Source organism: Neofelis nebulosa, chromosome 17, assembly GCF_028018385.1.
Source record: "Neofelis nebulosa isolate mNeoNeb1 chromosome 17, mNeoNeb1.pri, whole genome shotgun sequence".
NCBI lineage: Eukaryota > Metazoa > Chordata > Mammalia > Carnivora > Felidae > Neofelis > Neofelis nebulosa.
The window spans coordinates 36,881,404-36,907,006 of NC_080798.1; positions in this window are offsets into that span (position 1 = coordinate 36,881,404).

Genomic DNA, 25,603 nt, shown 5'->3' on the forward strand with positions numbered 1-25,603 from the left:
GCTGACAGTATGGAGCCTGCCTGGATTCTCTTTCTCCCTCTCTTTCTCTCTGCCCCTACCCTGCTCATGTTGTCTCTCTTCTCTCTCTCTCTCTCTCTCTCTCTCTCTCTCTCTCTCTCTTTATCTCATTCTCTCTCAAAATAAATAAATAAACTTAAAAAAACATCATGTCAAATCATTTTTAGGTATAGAGCATGAGGTATTAATGAGGTCTAACAAAATTTGCTGCTATAATCTAACTCAAAGAGTCCATATGGCTGAGAAAGGATGAAAAAAAAAGATAGGATGACTGAAGTGATATAAATTTAAAGTTCAGTATCAACTTTAGAACATCTGGAAGTGTACATTTGTGGAGTCCATCATTCTAATTTGTAACCAACTAGAGTGCGTACATGTCTGACTGCCTGTAATTATAGGGGCCTCACATATTAAGTGATTTTTTTAAGTATCCCATGCCAATTCTTACATAAAAGCAATCACAATCAGGCATTGTATATAACAAACATTGATTTGTTTCTTGGTCTCAAAATCCTCTTAAAAATTGTGTTTTAGAGATAGACAACTCACTGTCTTGCTTTTTTGTTTATGCTTCCCAGAGTTCTCAAGTGATTTTGAGAGTAAAACATCCTTCAAGAAAGTAAAAGGATCTACATTCCTTCTTCTTTTAAATTTTTTTTTTTTCAACATTTTTTTTTTTATTTATTTTTGGGACAGAGAGAGACAGAGCATGAACGGGGGAGGGGCAGAGAGAGAGGGAGACACAGAATCGGAAACAGGCTCCAGGCTCCGAGCCATCAGCCCAGAGCCTGACGCGGGGCTCGAACTCACGGACCGCGAGATCGTGACCTGGCTGAAGTCGGACGCTTAACCGACTGCGCCACCCAGGCGCCCCTACATTCCTTCTTCTATGGCATGAATGGTTTAGATAACCTTCCCCTTGCTAGCAAAGTATATCTGGCAGTTCTGCACCCACACCTTTCATTTTAAATTAAGCAGAATATTTTTCTCCCTTCTGGATTCTTCTAAATTATTGCCATTCAAACTCTCCATGATTTTTCTTTCAACCCACAAACAGAGATAAGGAAAAAGAAATATTTTCTCAAAGGGTATTTTCCCCTCTAGGCCCTAATCATAGTGGGAGGTAGAGCACTTTTTAACCTAAGACACCTTTGCTATTTTTAACAGCAAGACGAGAAATTTTGTTTTTCTTTTAATAAAAATCTATTCCAGCAAGCATTGGAAAAAGGGAAGAAAGGAAGAAAGAAGAAAAAATGTTAATTGACAAAATTATGCATCAAATTACTTAAAAATCTGCATTATTTCTGTTGGAGTTAATATCAGTAAAAATAGATTACAGATGGATTATTAGATATATGAGTAAATGTGTACACATAAGGCTACTGTTATTTTAATAGTGAAAAACTTTAATAAACCTAAAAATCCATCGACAGAAGGCTGTTTAATAAACTCTGGTACACACATTATTTTAATGGTTACACATTCTCCATATTATTGAGAAATTTTAAATGAATGTTATTCTACATTTTTCCATGTTAAATAAACAAGCATAAATATAAATTTAACAGATACATATACACACAGAGAGAAAAATTTGGATGATATTTCTTAGAGGTGGAGCTGAATTAATTAAACTCTTATCTGAAACTCAAGAGAATACTGAATGTCTCTCCATTTGTTATATATATACATATATACACATATACATATATGTATACGTTATACATATGTATGTGTGTGTGTGTGTGTGTGTGTGTGTGTGTGTGTGTGCACGCGCACATGAGTGAAATTGGCTTACATGATCATGGAGGGTGACAAAAACCAAGGTTGCTTGCAGTCAGCAAGCTGAGATCCAGGAGAGCTGACAGTGTAGTTCAGGCTGAAAGTTGGCAGGCTCAAGACCCAGGAAGAAGCTGATATTTCATTTCCATTCTGAAGGAAGGGGGAAAAAAACCCAAAAAAACAAAAACAAACAAACAAAAAACAATGTCCCAGCTTAAGGTAGTCATGCAAGAGGAAATTTCTCATTTGGAAGAGGGTCAGCCTTTTGTTGTATTCAGATCTTTAGTTGATTGAGTGAGGCCCACCCATGTTAGGGAAATCTGCTTTATTAATGTATTGATTTTAATGGTAATTGTCAAAAAATGCTCTCACAGAAACCTAGAATGTTTGTTCAAATATCTGGGCATTCTGTGGCCCAGTCAAGTTGACACATAAAACTAACCATCATACAGTGATTGCATTTGAAAAGTGAGTAACTGCATAATAGTAAATAAAGATCATTGGCATAAAGTTATGGCTGGTATACTGGATCACAAGAAAGCATGGATTTTGTCAGTAACTTTCCTGGAAACAAAGCAAGCTGACACATGTTCCAGAATTGTGTTTCAATCTAATCACTCACCCCTTATTTGAGATTCTTCTACTCTCTTCAATGGTTATATTAATTAAGCCTTCTAGTTGAGGTTCACAGGGATATAGTGAATATCTATTTATCCCAGTTATTACCAGCCTTCTCTCTAAGTTTATCCCTTTTAAGCTACCAGAGCAAACCCATCAAAAACCTGGAAGTGGTTAAAAGAGATTCCTGGGTCAACCCTCTAAGGATTGCCTGATTCCACAGGGGTGTCTTTGTCTTGATTGATTAAGCTATTTTACCACTACATAGGGATAGAAGAAAACTAATAATGGAAGTAATTTAATGTAAATGCTTCCTGTCCAGAGCCATGTAATTTACTCCTGTTCATGATAATGAAATAAATTCTGTTTGATAGAGTATAAATCTCTGTAAATTAAACTCTCATTTGAACCAACTTCAATATATATCTGGCTCCCTCATTAATTAACAAATTATATAAAAACTTTGACATATGTTCATTTTATATTGTATAAAATATTTATATTTGCATTGTGCCTTGAACTTCTTTGTTAAATTCACTGTTCTTGTAATTACTCCCTCAAAAATCTGTTTTAGCCAGTGGATTACAAGCTCAGTGAAGGTAAGGACCACATTTGTCTTGTTTATTGCTGTATCCCCAGGGCTTACTATCAGGAATTTAGTAGGGCTTAGAAAATATCCTCATGGTTCCCTGAATTAGTAAATGCAAATGAATCAAAGATATTTCTGAGCAATCAAATGAGTCCTGGGGGAGAAAGTTTCAGTAGTATTAAGAAAGCATTGAATGGCCTCATTAAATCAGAACATGTAAAGTGTTTACATGCAAAATTTATAATGAAAAAGCCAACTATTTAAAGAGCTCTTTGAACACCATTGCTGAGAAAATGCAATGTTTTTGGAGAGGAGTCCTATAGTGTCAAAAAGGCATGGACTTCGCTACCATTACAACTTGGAACAGAGACATCTTTGGGTAACAATGCAAGATTTTTTTTTTTTAACTTCTTGCACCTAGGGATTTACCTACACATTGCTTATTAATTTTCTGTATTTTTAAATTTTTCATTTTTAAGGATGACTTTTGTTATTTTTTTCAATTAAAAATTTCTGTATTCTATAGTTTTATATTCTGTAGGATATATTATATGTTCTATAGAGTATTTTCCAAAGAATTAAGAAAGTCAAGCCCAAGTGAATATTTTACACTTCATCCAGTCGGACTTAGATCTCTTGCAAAAAGATGTAGTTTGTTTAGTACTACATAGGTGATTTTATATAGTTTGATGGAAACTGAAAATACATCTTTCCTGATAGACTCAGTATTCTTGTTAATATCTAAATTCCTGGCACATAGCTTTCAATAAACATTGAGAAAAAAAAAAGTCACCATTTCTTTGCTAAATAACACTGGTAATGAAATTTATTTTTTTGTGTCTAACTGTGGTGTTTGTATGTTACAGAGACAGGGAAATGAGATAAAAAAGACTGGCTATAGATGTAGTTTATTTCTTCCACAGAAGACAGCAAAAACAAAAACAGTAGGGAAAAAAAGAACTTTGAAAATCAATTTGTAATTCTGATTAGGCATTAGAAAACCAACATTCACAGACCATTAAACTTACATTAAGGTATTAAAATATCCAAAGATCTTTCCAGTATTGTATCTCTTTACAATTCTTCCTTTAGAGACACCAACATGATACCTATTGAGAGGCTTTTTTGCCTTGCATCAGTATATTCAGTAACCATGAGAATCTTACCTTCTTTTTTAGCATAATTCCTAAGTACTTCCTTTCATTTTTTGTCTCTTATTACAAAACATTTCTGATGAGTTAATTATCATTTCCAAGTAACAAATATCTCCTTCTAATAAATGATATTGGGTAAATTAAATATCTTTGATTACTATCTAGATTTGTCTAATTAGTAATTAATATGTTTAAAATTCTAGTAGGATGGAAATGGTCATAGAAAGTAGAGATAGCTTCATCTACTGTCATGGTTTCTCTTATCTATTTATAAATTCATAACCTGCAGAGACTTAGAAAAGAGACAGCTTGTCTAAGCATACTTTTTGAATGGAAAATCATAAGGCACTCAGCATTAAAATGGGGTTTTCTCATGGGTGCATCAAGACTGGGGTTTGAATTCTTTTTTTTAAATATTTTTTAATGTTTTTATTTTATTTTTGAGAGAGACAGAGTGCAAGACAGAGTGAGAGAGAGAGGGAGACCCAGAATCCAAAGCAGGCTCCAGGCTCCAGGCTCTGAGCTGTCGGCAGAGAGCCTGATGTGGGGCTTGAACTCAAAAGCCATGAGATCATGACCTGAGCCGAAGTCAGATGCTTAACCAACTGAGCCAACCAGGTGCCCCTGGCATTTGAATTCTGAACCCACTCCTTTAACCAAGGTCATTCAATGATTAACTTTTGTGACCTTGATTTTCCTTATCTATAGGAATGGGATTGGAGGGTTGAATGGGAAAACATAGAAAGTACACTGCACAGTATCTGACCCATAGCCAGCACTGAATATGGCAGAATCAACTGAATTTGTTCATAATATTGTTTATTGAAAGGAGTTACTAATGTTACTAAAAACCCAAGTTCAGCTGCCAGTTGCTCGAAAGACCAATACTCAAGAAATGAGTGTTGATTGGAAATGAATATGAGCTTTATTCAGGAGGCTGGCCACCTGAGGAGAAGGTAAACTCTTGTCCAAAGGCCAACTTGGAGGTTTCTGCCTGGCCTGCTGGCCTGGGGATTTTTAAAGAGTTTGGGTTAGTTAATTAACCAATAAAGGGAGTGCAGTGGTCTATAACATTTCTTGATTATGTGCAGACTCAGTGTTGCCAACTACAGATGTTAACTCAGTGCTCAGAGGTTGTACAAGGGGGTCTGATACCTGTTTAATGACTGTGGGAGTGCTCTGTTCTTTCTAGAAAAGAATGCATGATCTGTAGATACACAAAGGAAGGTTAATTAATCAATCACACTGGCTAAGGATGTTTGCTAAGGTTTAAAGACTACTAGGTTAGTTGGAGGGGCTGAGATGGCTTTACTATGTCTGCCTTCTTGACTGAAATAGTCACTTCAGCCAAAACTATTACACATATTTCTTTAGAATTAAATAGGAGGGATATCCAGGAAGACAACAAGAGAAAGGAACAAGGGAAATCAAAACATATAACGAAAATCTGATGAAGAAAATGACAGGTTGGGGCAAAAAGAAGGCAATGAAGGAAAGAAAAAAAGTAATATTTTGTGTTGAGGTGAATTGGTACAGTTATTCATTTGCTGTTTCATTTGCTAGCACTTATACTACAATACAATTGGCAGTTGAGAGAACTGAATAGTTCTCATAACAACAGAACTGGTGGCCTGGAAGATTGAGACAGTTTTACTATTTATGGGCTGTGTATCTTCAGGCAAGGCACTTGATCACTCTGGGTTACTTTGTTCATTTGAGGGTCTTAAAGCAAATGCCTACTTAGCTTCTTTCCAGCTTTAACATTTCTATATTCTTTGATTTTTTGAATTCTATGCCTGTAGTTTTAATCTACTGTACTCAATTTTATCTGAGCCATTGGTCAAGTAGTTGAATTTTTTACTCTTTATTCTCTCTTCCCCAAGTCTATAACGCTTGTCCCAATTAAAGGAAATACCTTTGGTTGGTTTATGAATGTTGGGGAGGAAGAATTTCCTCTACCTTTCAAGGTCCTTCTAGCTGGACTAGGAATCAGATTGACATGAGACAGATTAACAGTTTAATGAAATTAAGAGTGTACATATGGGGAATCCATGTAGACATGGAATTCCAAAGACAGGCAACATGATGCTTATATGAGCTAAGGAAAGGGATGGACGTTTGAGTATACAAAGTGGGGAAAGACCACTAGCTGGAAGGTAACAGGAGATGTTTGGAAAACAAAGGTTGCCCTGTTGTGCAGATAAGTTGCTTAGGTAAAGAGGAATCTCTGTTAATAGCTCTGTTTCTGAGACAAGCAGGCAGCCAAGGGGGCATAAAGAGCTTTTTCTTAATCTGCTGGATTTGGATTGTTTTTAACTCAAAATAATGTTCATGCCAAACTGGGCCATCTTAGGGCAGCCTGCTTTTGGTCCTTATGTGAAGAAAAGACATGTGCATACTTACAGCATATTTTCAAAGTCAAATTGTGTTTAGTCATGAAATTCTTCTCTATCAACTTGATCAAAGTGGATAAATAATGTTGGAATTAGCTTCACAATCACATGGAAGATAAATGGCATAACTAATGCTGAAGTAAGTCAATGGAATAATTATCTGTGACTTGGCATCTTACCAGCAATGCCCCCCCCAACCACATTGTTCTTTAGAAAACAAAATTAGAGGCTTGTATCCATGAACCTCAGAGTTCTAATATGAAAAGAAAAAAAATAACAAACTAGTACATTTTGTGAATCTATTTATATTTTGGAGATAGACTAAATAATGAAAATCACATGAGGTAGTTAGTGCTGCCTAGAACTGTTATTCCCAAACTATGATGTGCAGAGAGGTACCCTGAGGGACTGTTAAGATGTGCAGATTCTGATTCAGTAAGTCTAAGATTGGGTCTGGGATACTGAATTTCCAACAAGCTCTTAGGCAATGCTGATGCTGGGGTCTGAGGGCCAGATTTAGAGTGATAGAGACCTAGATTGTATAATCTCAGCCTCACGTGAATTCTCTATAAATGTATGTTAAGGTGGAGGTGCCAAGGTGGGTCAGTGGGTTAAGTGGTCGACTCTTGATTTTCCTCAGGTCATTACCTCACACATCATGAGATCAAGCCTGATGGCAGGGCTCTGCTCTGACAGCATGTGGCTCTGTGTTAACAACACAGAGCCTGTTTGGGATTCTCCCTCTGCCCCTCCCTGCACCTGCACACAATCATGCATTCTCTGTCTCTCTCTCTTAAATAAACATTTTTTAATGCATGTTATGGGGTGCCAGGGTAGCTCATTCGGTTAAGGTCATGATCTCCCAGTTTCGTGAGCTTGAGCTGTGCATCAAGCTCTTCACTGGCAGTGCAGAACCTGCTTGCAGTTCTCTCTCTCCCTCTCTCTCTGTCCCTCCCCAACGTGCCCCGTCTCTCTCAAAATAAATAAATAAACTTAAAAAAAATTTAATGCATGTTAAGGTGAAGTAAACACAACTTCTCCACTGTTTTGCTTGAGACGTGCTCATGGGGTAGTTGTTTTGTCTTTCAGTTTCCTTCTCTGAAAAAGGACAGAATTTTACTTGTTTTGGCAAACAGTTAAAATATCCAGTGGAACAGTGATAGGAGATGTTTTCAGATGTTGATTCCCAATCCTCTCAGAAGCTTCTCAGGTGAAATCTGAAACAGCACCTCTATATGGAGGGCAGGGAGAGACCAAAGCAAGTGGCAGCCACTCTAGGTTGTAGGGTGGAAGTTTTAATAAGCAAAGAGAACTTAGATACTAGGCTTGTCTTGGGCAGCAGCAAGACAGATGGATCCCGGCACCCATCTTATCTTGAAAGTTTAATGCCACATCACTGTCTTAAGGCTGTGACCTTGGAGCAGCCTCTGGGAATGGCAATAGCAAGTGGAACCCACATTCCTAAGACAGGGGAGAGAGGGATGAGTCTCCAAGTGCCTGGGTCCAGGCTCATGGGTCAATCAGTGGTCACATCTTTTTGATGAGCTCCCCCAACTTTAAACAGTCTATTAGGAAGTTACTGAATTCCAGTGATTTCAAGCATGTATTCTTTTTTTAATGTTTATTTTTGCGACAGCACAAGTAGGGGAGGGGCAGAGAGAGAGGGGGACAGAGGATCCAAAGCAGGCTCTGTGCTGACAGCATAGAGCCTGATATGGGGCTCAAACTCATGAACTATGAGATCATGACCTGAGGTGAAGTCAGACACTTAACCAACTGAGCCAACGACATATCACCACCCCTCCGGCCCCCAGCAAGGATATATTCTACTTAAGAAAAGAAGAATCTTCTAAGATACTCCACACAAGTAAAAAGAAACAATAGAAGGGTAAGTTCAAAAAGGCCTTCGAGGTGCCTTGAAGGGCTTCAAGGAGTGTACATATAGGTTTAGTCAAAGTCTACATAAGAGTCAAGGCTTGAGCGATGTCATTAATAATCACTGATATCAAATATTTGAGCATATGATTTATTAGAATTTCAAATAACCATGTTGTCTCCATCTTTCCCATTAAGATGAGATGAAGAAAATTAGTGATAGAAATGTAGACAGTATTCAGTTTTCCACGCTTTGTGTCCTAAAGTCCTGGGCTAGAATCCTGGCTCCATAACTAACCAGTCATATTACATGGCATCTCTGAAATTTGATTTCCTCACTTATAGAATGAAGAGTGGTGGTAATTAATAGTGCTGATCTCATTGAATCATTCTGAGGTTTAAATAAAATCGTGCATATAAAAGATTTTGTACTATGTTTTGTCATATAGGGAATGCTTTTGAAAAAAATCTAACTGTGCAATGTACACATATACTCACCCAAACAAAATAACAACAACAACAAAAAAATTTAAAGCCAAAAAAAAAGAAAACCCCCACACACAAAAAAAACCCAAACCAAACAAACAAAAAACAAAAAACTAATCCTCCAAAAAGGGAATCTGTTTTCTGTATTAGTCTCCAAGATCTTAGGTTAAGAACAACATATTTCAAGGATTCATAAGGCAGTCACTATGACACGCTGCCAGATTTTTTCTTTTCCTTGAAATCTGTTTAATTCCTGCTGTTTATTGTGCTGGCCACAGGGATGCACTGTGCTTCTTTCAAAATCTCTTTCAAAGCATTATCAGTTTGGCTAATGGAACATTTGAGTCAGAAAGTAAACTGAGGAAGAACAGCCCAGGAAGACATTGAATATGTAGTAGAAAACACTTGAGACTTACAGAGAGGTTCCAGTAAATATCAAAACCTCAACAAGTCTCATCTGTAAAATGGAGGTCATAAACCTCACTTCAAAGTGAACTTACAAGGTTGAAAGAGATAGGGGACAGAAAAATACAAAGGAGATGGCAGATAGCTGTCCTGGTAGAAAATTATTTTGGAAAGCTTCTCATTATTGCTGAGACCTGTATGATGAGAATTTCACTTTAGCTTTTGTTCCTCGTTTCTCAGAGAAATATAGAATTCTGTCACTTAGACTTTCCAAGAGATTGATGTCATAAATAAAGGGGTTTTCTCTTCACTTCCAGGTAACCAAGGTCTCAGCCATGTTCACAACCATTTGAATTAATTGAGATTTTATAATAGGATCAATTCAAAACTGTGATTCACAAGTAGGTACATCCTTTAATCTTGCTTGTGGGCTGGTATTGAGCAGTAGCATATAGCTCTTGACAGCCTCTAGCCAGTTCCAGGGTCCTTCCTGAGGTCTGTGCTTTTCAATTTTGGCTTCTCAGCCTGGTAGATTGCACTGGATCAGGGAGGGCATAAGACTTCTCAACACAGAAAGATGAAACCTGGGATTTTAGATATAGTCAAGATTATGTCCTTAGGGGGCACCTGGGTGGCTCAGTCGGTTGAGCGTCCGACTTTGGCTTAGGTCACGATCTCGCGGTCCGTGAGTTCGAGCCCCGCGTCGGGCTCTGTGCTGACTGCTCAGAGCCTGGAGCCTATTTCAGATTCTGTGTCTCCCTCTCTCTCTGACCCTCCCCCGTTCATGCTCTGTCTCTCTCTCTGTCTCAAAAATAAATAAACGTTAAAAAAAAAATTTTAAAAAAAAAGATTATGTCCTTAGAACATTCCTTAAGCCTTGGAAAGAAACAGTTGAGTAGCACAAGACTGTAGCTCAAGCCTACTCAATATTCAGAGATTCAATAAAAAGGCTGATCAAGACATGCAACATGGCAAATTTTCTTCTCAAATCTGGGAAACAGTTTTGACATTTCCCTTTTTGTCATAATATAATGCACTTTCAGTACTGTAGTGGAATCCTCTAAGGGTGAAGTCATTTATCACAAGACTAAATGCATGAGCTGTCTTGCTTCACTCTGAATCCGGACTGGAACTTTCAGTGGACTCTAAAATGTGTAATTAACATTTGTTTCTAACATTCTGAGATAATTCCCCTCTCCAACTCTGACTCCAGGTTACCAAGTATAAATTTCATGAATTTCTATTCTAAAATAAGGGGAGTTTTGCGGTATAGGTGGTAGCTTATTGCCATATAATATATATATTATATATATTTATATATAATTAAATATATATTAAATATATATATATTTAGTTTAAGATCGCATGGCTCTTAATTGAAAAAAATATGGTTTTGTGCGTACTAGCAATAAAAACAATAATAACAGCTATCATTTTTGAGTGATTATGTGTGAGGCAAATTATGAAATGCTTAATACATAATTTTATTTAATTTTCACTAGGATCCTGCCAGCATATGCCTTATTTTATAGGTTTGGAAACTAAGAATACTTAAAATCACAATCCAAGACTAGGAATGTCTGGTGAAAAGGTATATGGCAGTTTTTGAAGTTTTTCTGAGCCTAGTATAATTAGAAACATTAGAAAAGCAATTCTGAGCAGAAACATCTAAAACAAAATGGGAATATTTCCACTTTTGAGTATATGGAGTAGATATCCTTTTTCCAATTTCTTTTGCCACATACAACTAAAATCCCTGAATATTGTACATAAAACACAGATAATAAGACTGTGGAAGTTGGAAAGAAAAAAAGCAGGCTGACTAGGAACATTGGGACCTAAGTAATGTAATGACAATGGTGAGTTCCTTAGGTTTTCTTTTTACCTCATGTTTCCCAGCCTTGAAGCTGAAAAATGTGACAATCTGAAAATGCCAACAGAGAGAAAAAAGGCTTCCAACAAAAGCCTGTTCCCTGTAGCTAGAAGACAAAGGGAGGGTGGACCCAACAAGATGGGAAAAAAAAATTTAGACACAGTAATTTTATTTCATCCAAAAATCTCAGAAAAAGATGTTACCTTACTGCTGCACATTCTATTTCAGGCCAGATGGGGAGCCTTGTAACACTTACCTGGCTTTAGTAAGGCTGATGGGTGATGTTAAAGAAGGCCAAGTCTGGAGCTACGAGTTTCATTCCTACCATGAATAAGGAGACCAGCCCTCCTTCCCCTCAGTGAGACCACATGGGAAGCCTGGACTTAATCCCAGCTCTGCAGTAATGAGGTGATTTCCCCTCCCACTCTTCATACTGGGGTGGTGTCATAGGAGACCTCTGAAATAATTAGGAAATTTCACCACTGGTCAGCAATAACAAGACCACTTCCCCAACCTTGATATGAATAAAAGTCACGTAGGGAAAAGTGACAAGGAATGCCTATACTACTGAGGCAGAGAAGTATCAATGGAGGCCTAGTGAGGAGCTGGAAAGCCCATTTACATGAGCTGTAAAGTGGAGCTCCTTTCTTGGGTATCAGTGGAGGCCAAGTGGGGAACCTGGATGTCTGTATCTACCTGATTGTAATGAGACACTGTCACTCCTTCCATTTCCCAAGTAATGTCAGAATAAGCCAGATGAAACAGAAATTCAATTATGATCCAGAGTTTCATAACATAATAACCCCAATTTCCAGGTTTCAATAAAAAAATCACTTGTAGTACCAAGAACTAGAAATATCTCAAACTGAATAAAAAAGGCAATCAATAGACACCAACAATGAGATGACAGAATGTTAAAATTATTTGACACATATTTTAAAGCATCTGCAATAAAAATGGTTCAATGAGTAAAGAATATTCTTAAAATAACTTAAAAGTTAGAAAGTCACAGTAAGAAATAAATATTCTCGGTAAAGAAATAGAAATATAAAGAAAAACCAAGTGAAAATTTATAAAAAAAAAAAAAAATCTTGGGGCGCCTGGGTGGCCCAGTCAGTTAAGCATCTGACTTTGGCTCAGGTCATGATCTCGTGGTTCGTCAGTTCGAGCCCGGCTCTGTGCTGACAGCTCAGAGCCTGGAGCCTGCTTCAGATTCTGTGTCTCCCTCTCTCTCTCTGCCCCTCCCCTGCTCTCTCTCTCTCAAAAATAAATAAAACATTTATTAAAAAAAATAAATAAATAAAAATAAAAATATCTTATAACTGAGATAAAGTACTTAATAAATTGATTCAATAGCCAAATGGAGGAGACCAAGGGCAAAAATCATTGACCTTGACAATAGAACAACAGCAATTATACAATCTGAACAACAAAAAGAAAACACCCACACACCAATAAGAAGAGTCTTAGAGACCTGTGAGAATATAATAAAGGCTCTAATCATGTCACTGGAATCCTAGCAGAAGAAGATAAGGAGAGTGGGGCTGAAAAAGTATTTGAAGAAATATGGCTGAAAAATATCTAAATGTGTCAAAAGTCTAAAACCCATAGATTCAAAAATCTGAGAGAAACCCAGTCAGGATAAATCCAAAACCATCCATCCCAAGACACATTATAGTCAAACTTCTGAGAAATAAAGACAAGCAAATCTTGAAAGTGGACAAAGAGAAATAATGCCTATCTATAAGGGAAAAATAATTCAAATCACAGTGATTTTTCTCAGAGAGGTTACATGCCAAAAAAGAAGGGACACAACATTTTTTCAAACAAGAAAAGAAATTGTGAACCTAAAATCCCATTATATGGCCAAGTTTCTTTCAGGAATGAGGGAAAATGAAGGCACTCTCAGATGGAGGCAGAACTAGGTGTCTTACATGATGCTCACTATTTAGCCCACCTCAAAAATATAAATATATACAAAACTCTGCTAGTTTGACTGCTCTTTTTTTTTCCTTTTCATAGTAGAACTCTGAGGCTTACAGATAGAAACTAATTTTGTTTTCTAAAGAATAATACCAGAGTGTGGGGAGGGGTTGCTGGTAAGATACCACACAGACAATTATTTCATGAACTTACTTCAGCATTAATTAGGACATTTGTCTTCTGTGTGATTTTGAGGTGTGACTAATTACAACATCATTTATGTCATGATATCACACTATTAGATTACAGAGTCACATTCATGTCCTCATTCTAAGAGCAAATCTCTTCCCACCACACTTTAATTTTTGATATAGGTGAAGAATAAAGGGCTTTCTTCTATGTTTCCGTCACCTTTTTTCCCACTATCATCTTTCAAACATCTCATTTACAGTAAGTGCTCAGCAAATAGAGTTGAAGACAATGAGATCATTTTCTTCACATAGGGCACCTCTCTTCCTTACCATGGTCTTACCACCTCATAGCTGAGATTGTAAAACTTGGCAATTTCCATTCACAGCTTTGAACGATTTAAAATTCTGTTTTGCCTTTCAGTTTTGTCTGAACCCATATGGCAAAGTCAAAACTCCAAACAAATCTGATAAATTCCATCTTGTGCTAGCCATTCCCTGTGGCTTGGTAAAGCACTGCAAGTTTTTCATTACTTAATTCTTCTTTATTCCATGGCCATCTGTATCTCCATCTTCAAACTTGGATGAGTCTCACAATTGTCTCTGAAACTCAGTATAAAAGAGCCCCAGTATGTTCATTTGTTAAGTGCTAGTCTTTGAGAGACCAAGACAGAAAACAAACCAACTTGAAAACACAGAGTTTATAGTACTGGAGTCCACATTTACAGTTCATAGGTTGTCGCTTCGTAACGAGCGTGAATTTTAACAAATAATATTTATCAAGTACTAAGGACTTAACATATATGTTGTCCTAAATTCCCCAAATGACCCTTTGAACCAAACACTGGTGTTATCCCCATTTAATCTTTTAGCTTAGTTTCTTGATCTATAAAAGTGCTGGGCACCCAAAAACCAAGTTACTATCTTCCACAAAGTTTAGGTTGTACATAGGAAGACCCAGACTAAAATACAGAGGTAGGCTTCAGAGATTTTACATTTGAGCTGTGTTTTGAAGAATGAGTGGGATTTGAACAGGCAGAGCAAAATGTGGAAAGGATATTTTGGGATGAAAGACCAATCTGTACAAAAAAAATCCACTGTAACTTCTAATCGAATGATTTACTCAGAAAACAACATGGCAAAATCTGTGGCTAGAGAGCAATGTGAGAAGGTGTCTGATGACTAGCAAAGTCACTCTGGGTGTATTATGGGTGGACCTGAATATACCAGCAATCTGAACTTCATTCTCTAGGCCAATGGGGGTGGAAATGTGGAATGCTCTGGCCCTCTGACAGCAGTGCAAATGATTCACTGAAGAGGAATCAGAGACAGAAACATGAGGTAGGTCTTCTCAGACTAATTGGTTGAGGGTGAAAATGAGCCTTGAGCTCATTAATATGCTTTGCTCTCTATTAGACTTTATGTCCTGTGGCTCATTAATTCCCTGTTGATATAGCCTCAGGCTGTGTTTCCTTCTCACTGAGTTCATGGGGTAAAGATTTTCTTCTCCCCCTTAAAAGTGTATCAACATCCAGCCTCGCAGGGCTGTGCGGCATTTGCCAACTCTTTGTGTGAGCACCTCTGACCCATAAGTGACTTCCATTTCAAACTTTAACTCAAGTGCTAGGGGAAGAAAAAAAATGTGATGGGATTTGGCTGAGATCCTCACAACATCTATTTCTGAGACTTGATACAACTGAGATACGGTTTCTTTGTGTCATTGATCTTATTTCTCCAGAGGGTGGTAAGTGTGATGATTTGGGACTTTTATCATTCAGCATGTTTGATGAGAAGGGATAGATGAATCCAAAGGAAAGTCTTAAGTAATTGTCTTTCTTTTTTAATCAATTGAAAATACTCATATGAGGTATATGCCTCTTGCTATATATAAACACATACAATTAAAAAAAATCTAAAACAAATGGATGAAGAAATTGGAACAAATGGAAAATTAGAATCAGATGATAAAATGAAGAGCAAAGGTACTACCCACAATGTTTAGCTTAAAATCCTGCACACCTGTAAGCGGCAGGCCTATAAGTTGGGTTAAGACTCTTCTTTAACCAACCCAGCAATTATGAGCCTTTTCAGTGTCTGTTAAAGGGAATAATAAAAAAGTAAACAGAAAACAAAAGCATGTGTTCACAAGCATGCCGTTTGTGTTCTTAGCTCTCCAATATTCAGTGGTACCCAGGGGAATATTACAGTTTATAATGAAAACAGTCCTTCAAAAATATTCTTATAGTACAGCTGCCACTTCAGAGAACCTTTCTCAATTTTGCCCATTAGTTTATGATTGCAAAACATTTCAATAACATTAATGCTATGGGGTTGGTAGTGGAAGGAAGAATACAGTAAAGCCATTCAAATATGAAGTTTTCTAATCATCTTACATAGTAAGAATGGGCAGGCACTATTCACCTCCGGTGATACTGGTCTCTGGAGAATCTTTCCAAGTGTATGTGTGGGGTAATCCTAGATTTGTTAAAACATTTCATCTTAGGGGCGCCTGGGTGGCTCAGTCGGTTGAGCGTCCGACTTCAGCTCAGGTCATGATCTCACACTCTGTGAGTTCGAGCCCTGTGTCGGGCTCTGTGCTGACAGCTCAGGGCCTGGAGCTCGCCTCAGATTCTATGTCTCCCCCCTCTCTCTGCCCCTCCCCTGCTCATGCTGTGTCTCTCTGTGTCTCAAAAATAAATAGAAACATTAAAAAAAAAGAACATTTCATCTTAGACCAAGTTTCTTTATAGGGTACCACTAAATTAAACTGGATGCAAGACATACAGCTAAGGAAGCAGATGAACTAATTTGTGATATGGTAATAGTAAACATGTCAATTTCATATTGGGAGACTTTACCAAAATTATTGATGTAGATTTTACAATAATTAATTGTAATTTTTGACTTGTTAATAGTAGTTCGTTGACTTTTCAAGGAAATACTTAATTGATTTGTTTCTGAAATGAAACCTAAGTACAAAGTATTTCTTGGAATAAAAATGAAGGTGATGAAAGAAAATATGGTTCCTGAGGATCTCAGGTGCCTAATACATTGAAAGCTGGGGAGATAGCTGGGGAGAAATGGAACACTTTAGAGACCAACTTCTGCTTCACAGCCTTGCAAGTGGCTGTTCCAACTAAGGAAACATGTGAATTGGATCTCATCCAATGGTAGGCTAAAAACTAGAGGGAGAGTGTTATTTCTTGCTTTCTCTACTGAGCATTTTCATCATCTTTGCTGCACAACCTCACAAAGTTATTTACCACAGGTGTGCTGGTAATTATGATATATTATAAACATTTACGTTGTATAATGGTCCTCAACGTCTTCCACCTGTGACCTGGTACCCGAATACCAAGCAGTCATGCAAAGCAAGTAGAAAAACAGGCTGCCTACTTAAGATTTGTTTTCCTCTCTTCAAAGGTGCCATTCTCTTAGGGCATGAATGTTTACCTAGGGATTTTTCTCCTCAGTTTTCTAAACTGTTAAAGTGAATTGCATTTTTAAATCTTAACATGTTAATTTTGAATAGAAACCTTTCCAAATGACATGCATGCTTCATTGTCTTCTTCAACTAAGTTAAAACAAATTTACATTTATTCTCTAAATAACCAAGATCTTATTTTATCAATAATTAGACCATGATGAAATGTGCCTTATTGGTGTGTATTAACAATGCACAAGCAGATTTTGCTTGTGCTACGTGGTTGCATATGTCAGTGTCTTATGAACTCTCGGCTTTGTTTTAATTTTTTTTAACATTTATTCATTTTTGAGAAACAGAGAGAGACAGAGCATGAGCCGGGGAGGGTAGAGAGAGAGGGAGACACACAATCCAAAGCAAGCTCCAGGCTCCAAGCTGTCAGCACAGAGCACAACATGGGGCTCAAACTCACAAGTCTTGAGCTCATGACCTGAGCTGAAGTAGGATGCTTAAACGACTAAGCCACCCAGCACCCCTTGGCTTTGTTTTATAATAATGATAACATCTTCTATTACATTATGGTCCAACTGCTCTTTATCAGTTTGGCTTGCTGATATCAATGTTTCTGCATTTAGTATCATTCTTTAAGAAAAAGAAATGGGCATCCCTTTTTCTTAAAGAACACCAGCTATAATAGCAGCAGCAGTGGTAACAATCACCACCTAGAGCACTTAACCAGGGCCAAATGTAGTCCAAGAACTCCATGAAAAACTTTACAGCTGGTGCTTTATTTTCCTTCTCAATTACTTATGAGCTAACAATAGCTCTATTATTAACCCACATCAGGAAATTTTTAAGATTAGAGAGTTGAGACAAAGAAAGCATTTTGGTTTGGTTGCACATAACCAGAGTAGAAGTTGGTAGTAAATAAAAGCTCCTTTTCACTCCTTTTGGAGCATCCAGTCCTGAGGATCAGCACTTTTGCTCAAAGGAGACAAGAGACTTTACCTCACAGTTCTCTGGGATTGAGGATGTTCGAGATCTAACTTCCACAGAGGCAAGATTGAATTTGTTAAAATCCTGTGACTAAGAAGATGTTAGTTTCTTTTTTCTTCTTGTGAGATCATTAAGTTTACAGAAAATTAGGAAAGAATACAAATTAACACAGCCCTAGAATCCAAACGTTTCAAGATAATAATGTGGTGTTCACACAGGGAAAAAAAAAACCTGAAATAAACACAATAAAATATTCTTTGGAAGGAAATCCATGAGAGCATCTGTGAGACAGGTAGATAAACTAAAGCAAATATATCTAAACAAAGAAACTTAAATCCCACACTCAGAGGAAATCCCATAGACATATGACATTTGCATCTATGACAACATAGAACATTGTAAATTTTTGAATTTTTTTAGAGCATAATCCTTTTCTTTAGCTCTATTCTGTTTACTTACTTCTCCTGAAATACAACCTAAGTGTCAAAGAGGGCCTGGGATATGGTGAGCAAGAAAGATGAAGGGGCCAAAAAGTCACAATGAGAATACTGTCCTACATGCTGAAGATGCTATTAAAAAGCTTCAGGGATCAAGAAAGGGAGTTGGTTTGGGAAAAAGAAGCTCAGTCACTGTCACGTTGATTTGGAGGTGTCAACAGTGTATCTAGAAGGCACTATTCAGTAGGCACCTGGCTGTTCTGTTCTTAGGATCCAGGAGAAGAACAGAGTTGGACCTGGTGACTCAGGAGATACTTTCACATGAGAGGTCTGAGAAGGTTAGCCAGTAGAAGCGGGGAGACAAGAACCCAGGTGAATGCTGTATCACAGAAACCACAAAAGAGAAGATTTCAGAAAAGATGGGGGGTGGGGGTGGTGTCAGGACTGCCAAATTATTCTTTGAAAAAAACATAATCGCAGTGATCCTTTTATGCAAGAATGTGAGTTGAACCCCAGGGTGCTAGTAGAACATCAAGTTTGTTGGAAATTCTAGCCTTCCTTTCAGTTTACTGTCTTATTTGACCACTCTTTGAGAATAGTCTGTTGAATCCAATTTGTGATCCACCTGGTTTCTAACCTAGATGCTTATCATTTATACCTCTGTCTCTTATCTTTTTACCTCTGTCTCAATTTCCACTTCTGTCCACAATTTTTCTGGTTATTCCTCACCTTTATCATGTTGTTTTACCAGCCTTCTATAAGAATTTCTCAGTTAAAAATGTGCCCTGCATGGGGCGCCTGGGTGGCTCAGTCGGTTAAGCGGCTGACTTCGGCTCAGGTCATGATCTCGCGGTCCGTGAGTTCGAGCCCCGTGTCGGGCTCTGTGCTGACCGCTCAGAGACTGAAGCCTGTTTCACATTCTGTGTCTCCCTCTCTCTGACCCTCCCCCGTTCATGCTCTGTCTCTCTCTGCCTCAAAAATAAATAAACGTTAAAAAAAATTATAAAAAAAATGTGCCCTGCACCTGTCCGTCCTTGTGGACAAATTTCCAGAGGACACAGGTGTAGACCAAAGGCCATATTAAGAGTGCCTACACACAACTGGAAAACTCCACATAATTATTTTGTTAATCAAAATTTGAAGCATCAGAGCCTAAAGGAAATATATTTGTTGTTTTAAGTGTTTATATGTAAATTAAAATGTCCCATTTTATAGTTGATAACACTTGGAAAACCTGTTGCCGCCGAATATCACATTCTTACCTTGTTCATAGATAAAAACTAAACTGCTTAGATAACAATTCTGGAAAGGGAAATAGGTGTGAACAAAATACACAATATGTCCACCGTCTTAGTTTGGTCTGCTATTACAAAATGCCATAGACCAATTGGCTTTAACAACAGACATTTAATTCTTAGAAGTTCTAGAGTTGGGACACCAAAAATCAAAGTTACAATGTATTTCTTTTTCTGGCTTGCAGTGGGCTGCCTTCTTGTCCTCATGTCCTCACATGGCCGGCCTTTCTTCAGTGTACTAATCCCATTATTGGGGTCATACCCTCCTGACTTCATTTAAACCTAATGATATCCCAAAAGGTTACCTCCAAATACCATCCCATGGCCATTAGAGCTTAAGGGAGCACAAACTTTTAGTCCATGAAATTCAGTGAGATGAAAACCTCCCACTTCTCACTATCCTCTTGTCTCCTTCTCCCTGGCTGACTTTGGTTTAGGTTTGTTTTGTTGTTTTATAAACTGTCACAGCACTGCATCCAGATTGAAGCTCCAGGCAATTGCAATTAAATCAGGAGAAAGATATGCATTCACCAAGGTTAACACAAGTTGCAGCTTAATCAGGATGTAACAAACAGATAAACATATCCAGGACCTCAAAATAAATACAGCCATCTCAATCACATTCTCCTTAGTTTTTTTTCCCCCCTCATAAACCTATAAAACACGCACAATCGAAAACTAAATAAGTTCCCAAATCAATATATATATTGCTAAAATTTTCAAGCTACAAATGTAACGTGTCATTTCAGGTTATGGGCTATTGTTTTCAAAATAAGTTATGTTATTAAAGGCAAAAGTTGATATAATAGAACCTCCTTATATATAAACTCTACAAATAAACATATTATTGCTCTAATTAACAGGTAAATACCTGTAATGAGCTCAGTTGCCTTAATCTGTGTTTGAATATGTGTCTCTTTTCAAATTTGATTTCCAGATAAAAATTTTAGGAAATTTTATTTGGTGCTTTTTCTATAGCCTTATCAAGCTTACATCTAAGTAGATATACCTACTACACATGCATTGAGGATGGTCATTCACATATAATAGGAGATATAAAGTTTATATTCTTTTGATGTGGTAATACATTTATCCTTATCCCTTGGCCTGGTTATTTAAAAATAGCCTCCTATTTCACTTAGATGCTTTCAATCTCTACGAGGAACTCTATATTACTGCTGGTTATTATCCTCAAAAAAAACCCTGATTATTCATTTTCTCAAAAATGTTTTATATATCCCTATTTCCTACAGATTGTATTCTAAACTCTTCACTCTAATTGCTATAACCATACATGTTCTGTCCCACACACTTGTTTTTCCTGCTTAAATCATGTATAGGGATTCACTCCAACAAAGCCTGGACTATACACTTGATGATGTTAGTTTTGACCAAGCCTCTATAGCTTGGATCAGTACTTTCCTTACCTTCATCTCTATCAATTTTCTACTCTTCCTTCGAGACTGAAGTCAGACCCATTCTCTGTGATGCCTATGTGATGCTTCCAGCTGGGTTCACTGTTTCTTTTGCACTGCTCAGCAGTACTTTGTTTATACTTTTTGAAATAGCATGTATCTCACTCTGCTGCCTTATTTTTAGTCATTTACATGTGTATCTCTTGTTCTAAATCCCTAGCATCTTAAAAGGGCAATATCCCACTCATTTATATATATAATCTAAAATACCTTCACATAATCTAGAATACTTTTGTTACCTGTGATTTACACTGTGATTTACAGGATTAATTTATCTTTTTATCTTTCCATCTATCTATTCATTTAGTCATTATCTCCCATATGTGATATCCATTGGTAATGAGGACACAGTAACTGAACATAAATAAGGTCTACCTGCCTTGGTTTCACTGATACCCTAGTACCAGAGGCAAGCTAACAGGTAGTTGCTATAAAACGTGCAGTGGGCCTTAGGCATACTTGGAACTTTGGAAAAGGAGAATGATGTAGTCCAGGTGTCATAAAAATCCTCCTTAAGAAAGTGATATGTAATTTGAAGCTTGAAATATCAGAGAATCTTCACCACTCTAGGAAGTAACAGGAGGAGAATATGGGGTGTCTGAATAAGCTCTGCAGAAAGAAAGAGAATGTGGAAATCTGAAAAGATGAAAGAAGTTGTTTATGGTTATTTTCTGAAACAAGAAGTGAGAGGAAAGAGTGAAATAGAAAGACAGAAGACCCTGGAATAATAGTAGTTTTATGGACTAAGATCTCTTGAGGACATAGAGAAACCATTTAAATTTAGAGTTCCAAAATATGGAAAGAAAGAGTAGGATATTAAAAATATTACATTATATTCTGACTTCTCCAAAAGAGGATTAAGGAGGATGCTAAACAATAGTCAAGTTGTAAGAAAATAGGGAAAGTTGGAAGTACTTCTTTCTAAAACATCTTTAGTAAAAGGACAAAGATGTTTGTTATTACTGAACAGCAGAGTGTCTGTGTCTGTGTGCTTAATTGGTTACTTTTAGAAAACTATTAATGTCTGTTCATGTTTAATTCTCCATTCCAAATACAAGCCCCAAACCTTAGTTGGTGTCCAACAAATAATTGTTGAGAGTGACTACATAAAATTTTGCGTATCTTCCAAAATGTGTAGAGAAGGTTGCATTGCTCACATGTGACAGAGTTACTACTTCACCTTCATATGTCTCTGCTGTACATTTTCACTTTGTTAGCTTCCAGCCTCATACTCCCACCTTGAAGTCAGCCCTAAGAACATTGTTAGGCTACGAGTATCTCCCTGCTCACAATGTTAAATGTCTCCCCTCTGCACCATTTCTCTCTAGTGCCCATTATTTTCAGATGTTTCTGATGCTAGGATTCTTGACTCTCTCCCCTTACATTACGATTTAATTTATTCTCTTAAAAATTAAATTAAAATCAGAATGACTTCCTACTAAATGCTACTGTTTTTTCCTTCCCATTGCTTCTTTCTTTGTTTTTTCTTCTGTGTTTTTTGTTTGTTTTGAAAGAGTCTCAAAAATCAACTACTTCATCTGCCTCTCTCAGGCTAAATCCCCTCATGGCAATGCCAACTAGTGGTCATTTTATTCTGTTTAAACAAGTTAATTATGGAACAGATGGTGTCCAATACCCCCCAAAAGTTATTCAGAATTAATTATTAAGATAGTCTTCATTCTAATGAACTGAAATTGGTATCCTTGTAACCTTTGTAAAAATCATTTTCCATTATACTTTGTGGAGAGACAAAGAAAAAATTTACTCCCTTTCTTGTATCATAGATTTCCAGTATTTTAAAGCAATTCTTATGGCACCATATGTCCTTCCAAAGACACTGTGGTCCAGAAGACAGGTCATGTGTCCTTAGTCTTTGTGATTTTCATGTGCTTATATCAACCTCTATCCCTTGTTCCATAGAAGTCTAAATCAACCACCAACATTTCTGGGACTTTATGGGTTATCTGCATTGTTAGAGGATACTTATGAAATAATGTACCTGTCATTGTTCCATTGTCTTTAATTTTGAAATTAACCAATATATTTATCTAGAAATAGAAGCCTGTTAATCCATACACACACACACACACACACACACACACACACACACATATATATACACACACATATATGTATATGTATATATCAAAATCAAATACTTTGCAACTTTTTATTTTGATATAACTTCAACCCTGCAGGAAAGCTGCAAACCCTATATTCAGATTCACCAGTTGCTTGTTTTGCTTTGTGTGTGAATGTATGCATAAAATACGTGTTACACATATAAAACTCAGCTGCATGGTATAATTTTATATACACACATACTTTTTAAAAAATATTTGAGAGAAGGTTGTAAAGATCATGCCCCCTTTCCTTGAAATTCTTCAGTGTGTAATTTCTAAGAGCAAAGGCATTCTGTTACATATGCACAGTATAGTGGTCAAAATTAGGAAAATTTACACTGATACAATACCATTGTGTAATCTATAGTCCATACTTAAATGTTGTCAATTTTCCCAGTAATGTTTTGTATAAGTATTTAATTCCTAATCCAGGATCCATTCTAGGATTACACATCATATTTAGCTTTCATGTATCTTTTCTCTTTAATGTGAAACAGCTTTTCAATCTTTCTTTGTATTTACTAAGCCTGGGAATTTAGAATAGTCCTAGACAGTTATTTTAAAGTATGTCCTAAATTTGGGTGTGTCTGATTTCTCTTATTAATTACATTCATGTATTTGTTGTACTTGAAGGAATAGCAGAGGAAATACTGATGTATTCTTCTCAGTGTATCACATCATAAAGCACGTGATGCCAGTTAATCCCATTATTGGTGATGCTAATTTCGATTACTTGGAGTGTCATTGAGTTTTCTCCACTATAAAGTTACTGCTTTCCCCTTGTAATTAATAAGGCATTGCAGGGAAATGTTCTGTTCTTTTTCTTATCAAACTGTAACTCAGTAGTTTTAGCAGCCATTGATGATTTTCCAAATCCAGCATTCCCTCTTTATTAATCATTGGGCATTCATATGTAAGGAAAAGCTTTCTTTCTCTTCCATATTTGTTTGCTTACTTATTTATCAGTATTAGTGTGCATTCATGAATCTTTTTATTGCTCAGTGAGTAATGGTCTGTTACTCATTTTGATGTTCAAATTGTCTCAATCTTGGCCAGTGGAAGTCTGTTCAAGCTGGGTACTGTGCTTATCTTTCTTTACGTAGTTCCTTATTTTATGGCACATCAAGAGTACCAAGTTTGTTGTTAATTTTCCCTGACTACCCCCCCCCACCACCAAATTTTTTTCCCTGATACAACCATGGATTCAGCCTTTCCCTCAAGCCATCCTGACTCCTTTGGGAGAACAGTTACATTTAAAAGGCAGGTAACCAAATTATGGAAAGAGCCCAAATGTCTATCAACTAGTGAATTGATAAAGAAGATGTGGTGTGTATATATACAAGGGAATACTACTTAGCAATCAAAAAGAATGAAATCTTGCCACTTGCAACAATGGGATGGAACTTGAGTTTATTATGCTAAGCGAAATAAGTCAGTCAGAGAAAGACGAACGTCACATGATTTCACTCGTGGAATTTAAGAAACACAACAGATGAACATAGGGGAAAGGAAGGAAAAATAAGATAAAAACACAGAGGTAGGCAAACCATAAGAATCTCTTAAATATAGAGAACAAACTGAGAGTTTCTGGAAGGGGGGTGGTTGGGGGTATGGGTTAAATGGACAATAGAAATTAAGGAGGCACTTTTAGGGATGAGCACTGGATTTCATATGTAAGAGATAAATCATTGGGTCTACTCCTGAAACTAAGACTACACTGTACTTTACCTAACTCGAATTAAAATATTTTTTTTAAAGGAAGGATATGAATGCTATGTGTGTTTGTTACTAAGGATATGTCATTACCTTTAACCCTTTTCAGTGGAAAAACAGAGAAATTATGTGTGTATGTGTGTCTCAGAGAGAGAGAAAGAGAGAGAGAAAGGGAAATAAAATATTTCACAGATTCTTCTGGTAATATGCTAAAGCCAGGGATGTATATCTCTTGAAGAAAAAAAAGTCAAGAATTATAACTGGTACTTAAACATACAGTGTTCTAATTGGTCTCCAAAATATCTTTTGGTTGGCAGCAAAAAACTGTTGCTGAGACTCAGTTTAATAGCAATATGGACTGATACATCTTTCCAGAGATTGGGCCATACCATACCTGGTAGAGGCAAATTAAATAAGAGAATGATAAATCTCCTCAGAAACAGTTTTTTTGAAAAGGATGAGTTTAAGAATAAGTCTAGGATTTTTAAGAGTCTCTTAAAAACAGAATAAACTGACGGTTGATGGGGGGTGGGAGGGAGGGTGGGTGATGGGCATTGAGGAGGGCACCTGCTGGGATGGATGAGCCCTGGGTGTTGTATGGAAACCAATATGACAATTTCATATTGAAAAAAAAAGAATAAGTCTAAGAATATTGGATATTTAGGCTTTGATTTTAAATTGTGCTCCCATATATATGAACTGATTTAGGAAATATACTTGACATTTTTTTTCTTTTGAAAAAAATGTTTATTTTTGAAAGAAAGAACATGAGCAGGGGAGGCGCAGAGAAAAAGGGAGACAGAGGATCTGAAGCAAGCTGAGTGCTATCAGCACAC